The sequence below is a fragment of the Perca fluviatilis genome, chromosome 9 (genome assembly GCF_010015445.1).
Source record: "Perca fluviatilis chromosome 9, GENO_Pfluv_1.0, whole genome shotgun sequence".
In the NCBI taxonomy this organism is placed as follows: Eukaryota; Metazoa; Chordata; class Actinopteri; order Perciformes; family Percidae; genus Perca; species Perca fluviatilis.
In genome coordinates this window covers 2,807,752-2,821,183 of record NC_053120.1, presented here as the reverse complement: position 1 = coordinate 2,821,183, position 13,432 = coordinate 2,807,752, and positions in this window count along the sequence as shown.

The following is a 13,432-nucleotide window of genomic DNA, read 5'->3' as shown; positions in this document are numbered from 1 at the left end:
TATATATAAATACACTCTAAAAAATCATTAATGGGATCAGTAAGTAAAGCTTAAAATCATGAGCTTTCATAAAAAATTTAATTTTTGGTTACATATACATGTTTAGTAAGTTGATAACTTATTTTAAGAAGTAGATCAAAATGAAAATAAGGAAAAACTGTCTTAACTTAAAGCATGCTAATGCCTTACACTATGCTAACACTATTATGGTACCTCGTTCGTAATAGCAAAGCACTGCTACAACACACACAAGTTCACCATAATCTACAAAAGAACTACTTACATGTTCTCCCTGGTTTAGAAGAAGTCTCCCAGCTAATCCTGCCTTAAGTGACTGAAGTTGGAGAAACGGTCTTTTTTACTTCTATGGAGTTAGCTAGCTGACATGATCTACATCTGAGCACACAGCATGCGAGGAAGGTGCAATCAAAGATAGTACAGAAGAAGAAGAAGAAAAGAGGTCTCACTCTGTAGCTAAAACAGAAACCAGGTGAAAAGAGGATCTGCAGCAGTGAGAGAGAGCTGTGCAGTACAACTAAATTATGGTGTTTTTGAAAATTAAACCATGTAAACCTATTCTGGTACAAGCTTAAAATACAGTTATGAACCTGAAAATGAGTATAATATGGGCGCTTTAAAGCAAGCACAGCTCTGGTATCGGAATAGTATCGGTATCGGCCAATATCCAAATTCAGGTATCGGGATCGGATCGGAAGTGAAAAAATGTGGATCGGTGCATCCCTAGCCGAAGCCTTTGCTATGCCCCGGGCCACTGTGCCACACATATACCACAACACATGTAACGTTAGCTAGGTTATAACTTGCCAGTGGTTAAATAAAGAGTATAGAAGTACCGGTAACCTCCGCTGTCAGCTAGCTAAGGTTAGCTAAAGCTAGCTTGATAGCGACTCAAATTACGGTACAAATAAACGTTATAATTCGCGGTACAAAAATCATCACCGACTGCAAAATTAACCACACATACATAAACAGGTGGCTTATATGTTAAACAAGTATAGCAAAAAGACTAATGTTGAACTTACTTTTGGGTCTCGCGCCCGCTGCGCGGCCGCCATTATCGAAAGTTTTTCACCTTTTGTTAGCTCCGCCCTTCCACTGTGTAGCCAAGATGGCGACCGTTGAGTGTGGAAAGTGTCCATCGATCCACTCTCAACTTTTGCCCGCCGTTATGAGTGCACCATCCGGGTACTTTTAGTGCACTGCATGTACCACACTTCGACGAGTGACATTTTGAGTGTACTCAAATAGCTAGTATAAGTACAGAAGTGCACGATTTGAGACACACCACTGGACGTACCCAAGAGCCTGTGCCTTGCTAATGGGGCTGATATACGGGACTCAACCTCAGCTGTCCAAAAGAACTGAAAAATACTTTTGAGGTATTAAAAAAGATATTCCTTGAGCTGGATGGGCTGAAAGCCAGTCCGAAGGTAATGTCTTTAAAAGTAAACTGCTGTGCTAAAAATTTAAGAATTAGACTGTCCTCAAATTCAACAGGATATGATGCACTGTTGTTTGTAAAGCTTTGTTGTGCTAGAAACAGCACCTGTACTGTTGACAGTCGGCACTTCATTAGCTACAACTACTTACAATGCTTAGTGTGCTTGCCAGTTTTTGGAAGTGTTAATATGTATCAGACTACGGTGGCCCTGAGAGGCCACAGCACGCACTAATAAGATAACACATGCAACTAAACCACAGCATGCAACAATAAGACAACACATACAACTAAACCACAGCATACAACAATAAGACAACACATGCAACTAAACCACAGCATGCAACAATAAGACAACACATGCAACTAAACCACAGCATGCAACAATAAGACAACACATGCAACTAAACCACAGCATGCAACAATAAGAACACATGCAACTAAACCACAGCAGCGCACTAATAAGACAACACATGCAACTAAACCACAGCACGCACTAATAAGACAACACATGCAACTAAACCACAGCATGCAACAATAAGACAACACATGCAACTAAACCACAGCACGCACTAATAAGACAACACATGCAACTAAACCACAGCATGCAACAATAAGACAACACATGCAAACTAAACCACAGCAAAAAAAACGCACTAATAAGACAACACATGCAACTAAACCACAGCACGCACTAATAAGACAACACATGCAACTAAACCACAACAAACAGACCAGCAACAGGACAATTTTTAAATATTTTCGCCATTGTATTCATCACTAAATTCACTTCTGAATACGCGTTTTAGGCGGAGAAATGAAATCTTTAGATTTTGAATATAGGCAGTCTTGCGTAAATCGTTGCCGAATTGACAATTTGCTTCAAAGTTTTCGGAATTGAGGAGCTCCATAAAGTGACGCAACCAGCCAGCTAGCGCCTGCCGGGGCCGCTTAACTTGTCGCTCAGACAGTCCTGCTCAGAGGCCCCGCTCTAAGCTTGAGGGCTCTCAGACCGGCCTCAGTAATAAGAGGCTTTTATTTCGCCGTTGATGGATTATTTGTTTAAATATCACAACACATGTCCACCATAAGATTAACGGGTGGTTTAGTTGCATGTGTTGTCTTATTGTTACGCGCGGTGGCCTCAGGGCCACCGTATCAGACACTATTTTACAAAGTCCCTTGGGAAAACATGCCTCTATATTCGCCATGGAGAACACATGTAGCTGTTTAATATGTTTTTTCCAACACCAGCAACATTTAATGTATGTATTCCTTTTCACATGGTGTTTTTTTATTGTATTCTTTACCATGCACAGAGAATGAAGCACTGGATTCAGGGGATTGGTCCTCCAAAATTTATATTAATAATTTTTTAAGGGCAACTTCCTTGTAAAAGCCTTTACAGTACAAAGCCCCTAAGTATTTCACTTAGAAGCTCCCAAACACACTTAATTTTGATTAAAGGGGAACTTCGGTATTTTTCAACCTGGGCCCTATTTCCCCATGTGTGTGTGTGTGTGTGTGTGTGTGTGTGTGTGTGTGTGTCTGTGTGTGTGTGTGTGTCTGTGTGTGCGTGCATGCCAGACTGATGGGGAGACGAATATCTTTAATTGGTCCAGTATTGACGGCGAGCGTATCAGCTGGCAGCCACAAAACGAGCTGAAACGTAGTTCTTAGGAGACTTGGTTTTACACGCGAAACAAGTGAAGGGTAAGGGAAATGCTTTCCATACTTTTGTCAGGACTTAGAGTAACCACCTGAGCCTGTTCCAGGGAAAAAAGGAGCACTATTTGTGAACACACATTGACGGGCGCATTTGCCTCTTAGAACTACGTTGTAGCTCATTTTGTGGCCACCGGCTGATGCGCTCTCCTCAATACTGGACTATATAAAGATATTCTTCTCCCCATCAGTCTGGTACACACACGCATGGGGAAATAGGGCCCAGGTTGAAAAATACTGAAGTCTCCCGTTAAAACTGATTTGGGTGTGAATTTTTAATTTATTTTTGTGTAAGTAGGCATGTTTATTTTGCTTATAAATTATAAAATAGTACTATAATAATATAGTTTATAAGTTTATTTTGCTTTTACAATAAAAGGTTTGATCATAAAAAGGAATTGCTATGTGTATTTTATTCTGGCTAAAGTGAATTAAGTTACTAAAACAAAGTTAAGGTAACAATTTGCACGGACATTTCTGAGTAGAATGTACATAAAATAAGTAATTTGACAACTTAATATAACCCAAAGATTTTCATGAAATTTAAGTAGATTTAACTTTAATTAAGCTTGTTAGTCATGTTGATTGTATTTACATAATTGAGTTACCGTACCAAAAAATCACAGAATGTACTCAATAATGGCTGAGTTGGAACTACTTAAAAGTCCATGCAAATCTTTACCTTCATTTTTTAAGTTGAGCCACTATAATTTTTTTAGAGTGTATGGATATTCAGTATGACCCATATAGACAGATATGTACAGTATGTATACATATTTGTGCAGTGTGGTAACAGTTCCATTATAAGAGTAGTAAGATGTATGTGTATGGGCAGGAGGAAAACTATGAAGAGCAGTAGAATGTACTATGGATATGTGTAATTACAGTATGTGTCTTGTCTCGGTTGATGTTGATGATGTGTTATTATGAATTTGTGTATTTCAGTTTGTGTGTTTGATGTGTGTGATATTGTGTTGTATTGTCTAGTTATTGTGTTTAGTTGTAGTGTATTATTATGTTGGTGTGGTATTGTGATATTATTATGATGTAGATTAGTGTGATTTATATTATTGATATTGTGTGTGATTTATTTGTATGTGTTGTATTATTATATTGTATGTTATTATTATTAGTATTATATGTGTGTGTTTTGTGGTATTTAGTTTGTTGTTGTTATTATTGTATTATTATTATTATTATATGTGTGTTTTATGTTTATTGTATTGTTTTTGTGTTGTATTTTATGTGGTTATTGTGTGTGTGATTTTTTTTGTGTGTTATATTGGTGTGTATTTAGTTGTGTGTGTGTGTGTGTGTTTTGTTGTGTGTTTCGTGTTTGTGTCGTGTGTGTGAGTGTGTATTTTTTGTATTTCAGTATGTGTGTGTTTAATATTTTTGTTTAATATTGTTTTCATTGTTAGTTATTTGTGTTATGTTAGTGTGTTATGTATTATTATTAATGTGATTCAATTATATTGTATTATTATTGTTGTTATTATTCAGTATGTGTGTGTTTTGTTATTATTGTATTGTGTGTATGTGTGTATTTATTTCAGTATTGTTTTTGTTTGTGTTGTATTATTATGTGTGTATCAGTGTGTTATTGTTATTATTATTGTATTTCAGGTATATTATTGTTTCAGTGTTATTATTATTATTGTATTGATGATGGTGTGTGTGTGTATTTTGTATTATTATTGATGAGGTATTATTGATATTAGTATGTGATTCAATTAATGATATTATTGATAGTATGTATTGTGTTGTGTGATGATAGTGTATTTCAGTATGTGTGTGTTTCAGTGTGTATTATTATTGTGTATATTTCAGTATGTGTATGTTTCAGTGTGTGTGTGTGTTAGTGTGTGTGTGTGTGTGTGTGTATTTCAGTATGTGTGTGTTTCAGTGTGTGTGTGTCTGTGTGTGTCTCAGTGTGTGTGTGTGTATGCGATTCAGTGTGATGATTATGTCAGTGTTTTGTGTATCAGTGTGTTTTGTAGTGTATTATTATTATTGTTATTATGCGATTCAGTGTATTGTGTTATTATTATTGTATGTGTGTGTATTTATATTTCAGTATGTGTGTTTTTGTGTGTGTGTGTGTGTGTGTGTGTGTTGTTGTTATTATTGTATTTCAGTATGTGTGTGTTTGTGTGTGTGTGTTATTATTTGTATTTTTTTTGTGTGTGTGTGTATTATTTCAGTATGTGTGTGTTTCAGTGTGTGTTTGTGTGTGTGTCAGTGTGTTATTAGTGTGTGTGTATTTCAGTATGTGTGTGTGTCAGTGTGTGTGTGTGTGTGCGATTCAGTGTGTGTGTGTGTGTGTGTGTGTGTGTCTGTGTGTGTGTGTGTGTATTTCAGTATGTGTGTGTTTCAGTGTGTGTGTGTGTGTGTGTATTTCAGTATGTGTGTGTTCAGTGTGTGTGTGTGTCAGTGTGTGTTTGTGTGTGTTTTTGTGTGTGTATTTCAGTATGTGTGTGTTTCAGTGTGTGTGTGTGTGTGTGTGTGTCTGTGTGTGTGTCTCAGTGTTCAACTTCAGTTGTGCCCACTGTTGTTTATCAACCAAAAAAGACTGTAACAAGCTTTGATTAGCTAAAAGTCAAACGTCATTGACTGTTATTACTGCATGTCTCATATAGTCTTCTCACTTACAGTTTAGTCGACATAAAGCCCTAAAAAGTTCCTTATCCATCTTGGATTTAAGCAAATCAAGCAACACTAAGATTAGATTTTTAAAAGCAGCTGACTCTCAAACTCTGCTTCTTCTGGGGGAATTTCAGAGTCTCAAAATCGGCAAATCTGCCAAGTTCTGGTTCAACTAGAACCTTTTCTTCCAACAGGAGGACTATACAGATGCATAGGGCACTTGTAGCCACTAGGGGGCCCCTACAGCCAATAGGGGCCCCTGCAGCCACTAGGGGGCCCCTGCAGCCACTAGGGGGCCCCTGCAGCCACTAGCGGTCCCTGCAGCCTCTAGGGGCCCCTGCAGCCACTAGGGGGCCCTGCCGCCTTAGGGGCCCCTGCAGTAACTAGGGGCCCCTGCAGCCACTAGGGGGACCTGCAGTAACTAGGGGGCCCTGCAGCCACTAGGGGGCCCTGCAGCCACTAGCGGTCCCTGCAGCCTCTAGGGGCCCCTGCAGACACTAGGGGGACCTGCAGTAACTAGGGGGACCTGCAGTAACTAGGGGCCCTGCAGTGACTAGGGGGCCCTGCAGACACAATGGGGCCCTGCAGCCACTAGGGGGCCCCTGCAGCCACTAGGGGCCCCTGCAGACACTAGGGGGCCCTGCAGCAACTAGGGGGCCCTGCAGCCACTAGGGGGCCCTGCAGCAACTAGGGGGGCCCTGTAGCCACTAGGGGCCCTTGCAGCGACAAGGGGCCCCAAGCTGCAAGTTCAGCTCGTTGAGCCTCAATATATTCAGGGAGAAACATAATGACCTGTCTCCATTTTGTAGCCACCAGCATGTAACCTAATTAAAGCGAATCAGCTCCACACAACTCTCTCGGAGTTCTCAGTATGACTATGATCAGAAGAAATCAACAAAAACCTTTAACCTTCTAACACTGTTCTGGTCAAAAATAACTGATTTCATTCACTGTACCATAAATATGGCATTTTTCATCAGATTGCCTTAATACCTTATGATATCCTTCACAAAAGGCATGTCAACATATATAATTAATTGTGACACTTTCTTTGAATTTTTGAGTGATTTATTCAACTTGGTCACACTTTTTTAGTTTATGGTCAAAAATGACCGCCATAGGAAATGAATGGGAAAGACATCTCCATACACACATTCATACAACTTTCCTGTGCTTGTGTGCACACAAACAGACACACATACACTTTATGTTGTCAGTTCATGTTATCATGTTGCCACTTGTGCATGTGAACCACCAATGTTCACACACACATGTATACACACACACACACACACACACACACACACACACACACACACACACATACACATGTTGTAGATGTTAATGTTCTAATAAGGTTATTTTTACAATAAATTTTCTATTAAAAATACTTTTGTCATTTTTATTGGTATCTATGTTTAAATAAAGGCAGTTAAAACTGTCCGGTCAAATTTGACCGTGAACAGTAAATTAAGGGGGTAACGGACAGTGTTTGAAGGTTAAAAAGCAGCAAAAATGTCAGAAAAGGCAACAAAAACATTGAAAATGTGACAAAAATGTTCCAAAAAGCATCAAAAACATTAAAAGTAGCAAAGACTTTGGGAAAAAGCCCAATTCTGATTATATTATACATAAATTACACCTATGCGTTATGGTACCTCCAATTAATAAGTAAATTAATCTAATTGGCAGTTTCTTACGCAAACCGGGGAGCGTTGAAGACCCTGTTGTGTGAGCAGTGCCTTTAATTACCAAAAGGTTACAGACACGTCGATGCTGATTGGCTATCACCTGGGACACAGCCAATAAAACGAGAAAAGCAATAACTCAAAGCTGTTTCACACCGTTCAGAGGAAACATGTCGGTCAACCTGTGCGTGTGTGTGTGTGTGTGTGTGTGTGTGTGTGTGTGTGTGTGTGTGTGTGTGTGTGTGTGTGGTGTGTGTGTGCGTGCGTGTGGTGTGTGTGTGTGTGTGCGTGCGTGCGTGCGTGCGTGCGTGCGTGCGCGTCGCGTGCGTGCGTGTGTTGTAAACCATAGCAACACGGTTACACCGTTTAGAGACTGACGTGCTCCAGTGTTTCCCTGTCTGTCTGTGGTGAGTTCACTTGTCTGTAAAAACAGCAGGACATTTGCCTACTATGTGATAAAGTTATAGTTGAACAGGTGAAGATCTCGTTGTCTGTAGCTGCCTGTAGGAGCCACATACTGTATGTTGTTTATGGTCTCATTTATATTATTTATTGATTATTATATTGTAGGTGGTGGACGTTTTCATCGTGGTTTGAGAGGAAGTGATAACATATGTGTTTGCTTCACCTGTTCACCTGTTCACCTGTTCACCTGTTGGGTTTTTTGGGCTTTGACAGAGAGGGGGTGAGCCTGGGAGAAAACCCTTTCTGTTGCTGCACTAACACACTTACCAACTTACTTACAGTTACCGCAAAACTCTACTTGATCCTGGCTGTTGTGGGAGGAGGAAATCACGTAGAGACCCAGTTTGATGATGTGATAAGAGGATTTTGGGTTAGTGAAAAAAGAGGACCACTCTGTGGTTTAACAGTTTATTTAGACTCAGAGAAAACTATTCTTTGGTTACATAAATCTCAAGAAACAATGTGATCATCAGAAACAGATTTTACAAAATATAACCATCAGATAATCACCAGAACTTGACACTTTAAGAGAAAAGAAAATATAACAGCTTCAGAAAATAACAAATGGTAATCATTCATGTTACAGGATTACATCCTCAGTTTAATATCTGCTGTCACATCTCTCCCCCTGAGGTTTGTTTCCTACATTTCCCAGAATGCCATTCAATAATCCCAGAGGACACACAGTCTCCGTGCGTTCATGGACATCTGAAAAATGTTTTTCCGAGTGAAAACGTCACCATTCACGTACGTCCTGTGGGAATCAGAGGAGGGAAACTCAGACTGGATTTTGATAACCGAAGTTTCCCAGTTGGTGACGTTGTTGACAGCTGACGTTTGATGGAGGCGACTTTGGTTCACTGAACATATTTTAATGACAATAAACGCCTCTGCCAAGAAACATGCACAGACATAACATGTTTGAAATTATTCATAAATAGGCCTATGTATAAAGAAACACCTTATCCGTGTCTTTTTCCCGTTGGTTTTCCTGCAGATAACACAAACAAACACCTGTCCATGTGCTGTTTGGATGCTCGTATAAGAAAACAGCAGAGAATCTTCTGTTATTGTGGCCTCCATGTTTTCACCACCTGATGCTCTCGGCTACAGCCAACAGTTGGTGGCAGTCATGCAACAAGTTGTTATGCCAAACGTCAATATAACAGAAGAAGAAGAACACTCATCCCGACCATGTGAACGCTGCCAGTCGGAAAAACAACGTAACACAGGGTTCCTGTTATTCCGGGTGGCATGAACGCACAGTATGTCAACGTCCCACCACTGCAAACAAAGTGAGTAAATGAATAAAACACATCCTTAAAGTGATGGTTCGGAGTAATTTCACCCTAGGGTCCTTTGCACCATGACCTCGAGCCAAACACCCCCAGAAGCTTTTTTCACCTGGGTCTAACATTGGGCAGTTAGGTAGAGTAGCGTTAGCGCTAAATATAGCTTAACGCAGGGGCTAATGGACCCACGTTTGTATCTCGTAAATGACCCCACTAATAATGCCCGAAATGATACCAAAGGTCTACACTAGTACATATAGGTTATGTACTCATAAACGATGGATTGTAAAGTTTGTAAGTACACCAGAAGTTTATGAACACTTGCCTGCTCTCTTCTGCTCTCTGTTGCTGCTGCTACCTGCAGTTAGACGAGTGCTTAGGGACCGTCTATAAATTACTACACCGAAAAGAGATACAACAAAAATATGTATTAATTTAATGATTAAATAAGGTAATGTCTCCAAACTTACCTCAATTACTACTTGTCTCCTGCTAGTTATATTACAACACTTACTTTAAAAAATAAGTTAAATTAACCCTCATGCCCTCTTCGGTCATTTTTGTACATTTTTTCTCAAGTTTTTTTCATTTCGTGATCATTTTTGCTGTGTTACTTCTTATGGCATGAAATTTTGTAGGAATCCTTTTCAGTCAAATTTTTTAAATCCAGTGTTTTTACTCTTACATGTCTTTTATACTTAAATGATTCATTTTGTACCCTCTGGACACCTTCGAGGCAAAAATGTCCACGCACACAAAAACTGTTATTAAATCATCATATATCAATATTTTTTTCTGCTTTTTTTCATGAATCACTTAAACAACTTCTTACCTAATCAAAACCACCAAACATTCAATCATTTTCAGGATTTTAACCCTTTAAATGCCAGTTTATGTATTTGAAGTATGTCATTTTTTATTAAAAAAACACACAAAAATTATTTTTTCCCATATAATGAATAATATGTAGATGGGGCTTTGGTGGTGATTAGAGGCTTGGATATCTCAAAGATAAGCAACAAAACTGATTTGATTGCATTAGTATTTTTATGTAATTCCAGATACTCCCTTTGGACACCTTCGAGGCAAAATGGCCCCATTGACTTCCATTATAACCACATGTTTTGATCTCACTGCCTTTACAGTATAAAACCATGCATTCTGTAATGTCAGCATTTCATTTGGAAGAAAAACTAGTCATATTTGACATTTTTACAGTATTTCACCAGATTCAACCAATTTGGCCTTGTAGGCCGATGCATGAAATTATAGTTATATTATGGAGCTGTGTGTGTGTGTGTGTGTGTGTGTGTGTGTGTGTGTGTGTGTGTGTGTGTGTGTGTGTGCACGCGTGCGTGCGTGTGTAATGTGTGTGTGTGTGTATATATGTATATTTGTGTGTGTCTGTGGGTGTGTGTGGTGTGGGTTGGGTGTGTGTGTGTGGGTTGGGTGTGTGTGTGTGTGTGTGCATGTATGTATCGCGTGTGTGTGTGTGTGTATGTGTGTGTGTGTGTGTGTGTGTTGTGTGTGTGTGTGTGTGTGTGCATGCATGTATGTATGCATGTCTGTGTGTGAGAGAGTTGTTTGTAAATCTGTAAACAAACAATGATAATTTTAGTGGTGAAAAAGCGCCTTCACTTTAGCCAGTTATATTATGGAGCTGTGTGTGTGTGTGTGTGTGTGTGTGTGTGTGTGTTTGTGTGTTGTGTGTGTGTGTGTGTGTGCGTGCATGCGTGTCTGTGTGTGAGAGGTTTGTGTAAATCTGGGTGAAAAAAGGGCTTCTTTTGAAGGATGCATTTCATGTGTCTTTGAAGACGTGCTTGAATAAAAACATTGTCTCCTGCATTTGTTGTAAACAAAACCAACTATTAGTGTGTTGATGCACCTGGCTCTAGAGAAGGAGAAAGACCTGGAGCAAAGAGAAGGAGCCTTTATCTTCCAGCCAACTGCAGGACTCATCTGAAGATGACACAAGTTTCTGGAGTCTGACAAAATGGTCACTGGAGTCCTCCAACTCTGTGAGTGCCTCTAACCTTCCTCTGAAAGTGGAGAGGACACTGAAGATCCTGTCCATCCTAACATTGAATGGACAGTGAAGAATTGGCAAGTCTGGTCTCCATCTAATACTGAGACACGCGCGCAACATTCAAGCACCGAACCGGCATGATGTCAGAGCCCAGGAGATATGCCATATCAAGAATCCATGATGTGGCATTCTCTCTCCACCTTTTCTTCACTCTTGATTTGATCCAGCTGATTCAGGAAATACCAAGACAAACCTACACGGGAGGTGTTCAAACTCACGGATGGAGTGATGTGGATGCTCAAGAGATTTTAACATACATGGGACTTCACACTTGGCTGGTGTGTACCGGGTCCAAAGGGGAATCCACCCGGAGCCTGTGGGATGTCCATAGTGGGAGACCAGTCTTCAGGGCCACCATGTCCCACAAACCATTTGAAATGATAAGCGCCAGTTTACAGCAACGCAGGAGACAATGTTTTTATTCAAGCACGTCTTCAAAGACACACGAAATGCATCCTTCAAAAGATGCCTTTTTTCAGCCCTAAAGTGATCATTGCTTGCTTACAGGTTCCCGCAAACTCACACACACACACACACACACACACACACACACACACACACACACACACACACACACACACACACACACACACACACACACACACACACACACACACACACACAAACACACACACAAACACACAACAACACACACACACACACACACACACACACATACACACACACACACACACACACACACAGCTCCATAATATAACTCAATTTCATGCATCGGCCTACAAGGGCAAAATGGTTGAATCTGGTGAAATACTGTAAAATGTCAAATATGACTAGTTTTCTTCCAAATGAAATGCTGACATTACAGAATGCATGGTTTTATACTGTAAAGGCAGTGAGATCAAAACATGTGGTTATAATGGAAGTCAATGGGGCCATTTTTGCCTCGAAGGTGTCCAAAGGGAGTATCTGGAATTACATAAAAATACTAATGCAATCAAATAAGTTTTGTTGCTTATCTTGACATATCCAAGCCTCTAATCCCCACCAAAGCCCCATCTACATATTATTCATTATTGGAAAAAATAATTTTTGTGTTTTTTGTAATAAAAATGAAATACTTCAAATACATAAACTGGCATTTAAAGGGTTAAAATCCTGAAAATGATTGAATGTTTGGTGGTTTGATTAGGTTACAAGTTGTTTAAGTGATTTATGAAAAAAGCAAAAAAATATTGATATATGATGATTTAATAACAGTTTTTGTGTGCGTGGACATTTTTGCCTCGAGGGTGTCGAGTTAAGTTTTTTAAGGAGGGCATGAGGGTTAAAAAATATTTTTGTGGCTTTTGGTTGTTGTAATTTGTAGACGTCCTTAAGCACTCGTCTCCCAGCAGCAACAACAACAGCAGAGAGCAGAAGAGAGCAGGCAAGTGTTATTTACATAAACTTCTGGTGTACTTACAAACTTTCCAATCCATCGTTTTATGAGTACATAACCTATATATACTAGTGTAGACCTTTGGAATCATTTCGGACATTATTAGTGGGGTCATTTAAGAGATACAAACGTGGGTCCATTAGCCCCTGCGCGAAGCTATTCAGCGGCTAATGCTACTCTACGCTAACTCGCCCAATGTTAGACCCAGGTGATAAAAAGCTTCTGGGGGCGTGTTTGGCTCGAGGTCATGGTGCAAAGGACCCTAGGGTGAATTACTCCGAACCATCACTTTAACTTTAGTAAAGTATTAATCCCACACTGTTAAAATGTAAAAGGTAAAACATCTAAATTACAACTTTTTTCTTGAAATATTACATTTCTTACAAAATATTACGACTTTGTTACTTGAAATATTTTGACTTTTTAACTTGAAATGTTGAGATTTTTACCTGAAATATTATGACTTTGTTACTTGAAATATTTTGACTTTTTACTTGAAATGTTATGACTTTTTTTCCCAAAATATTATAATTTTTACTTGAAATATTTACTTTCAGATTTAAGTTCCTACATTTCCCAGAATGCCATTCAATAATCCCACAGGACACACAGTATGTCAACGTCACACCACTGCAAACAAAGTGAGTAAATTAATAAAACATCATCCTTAAC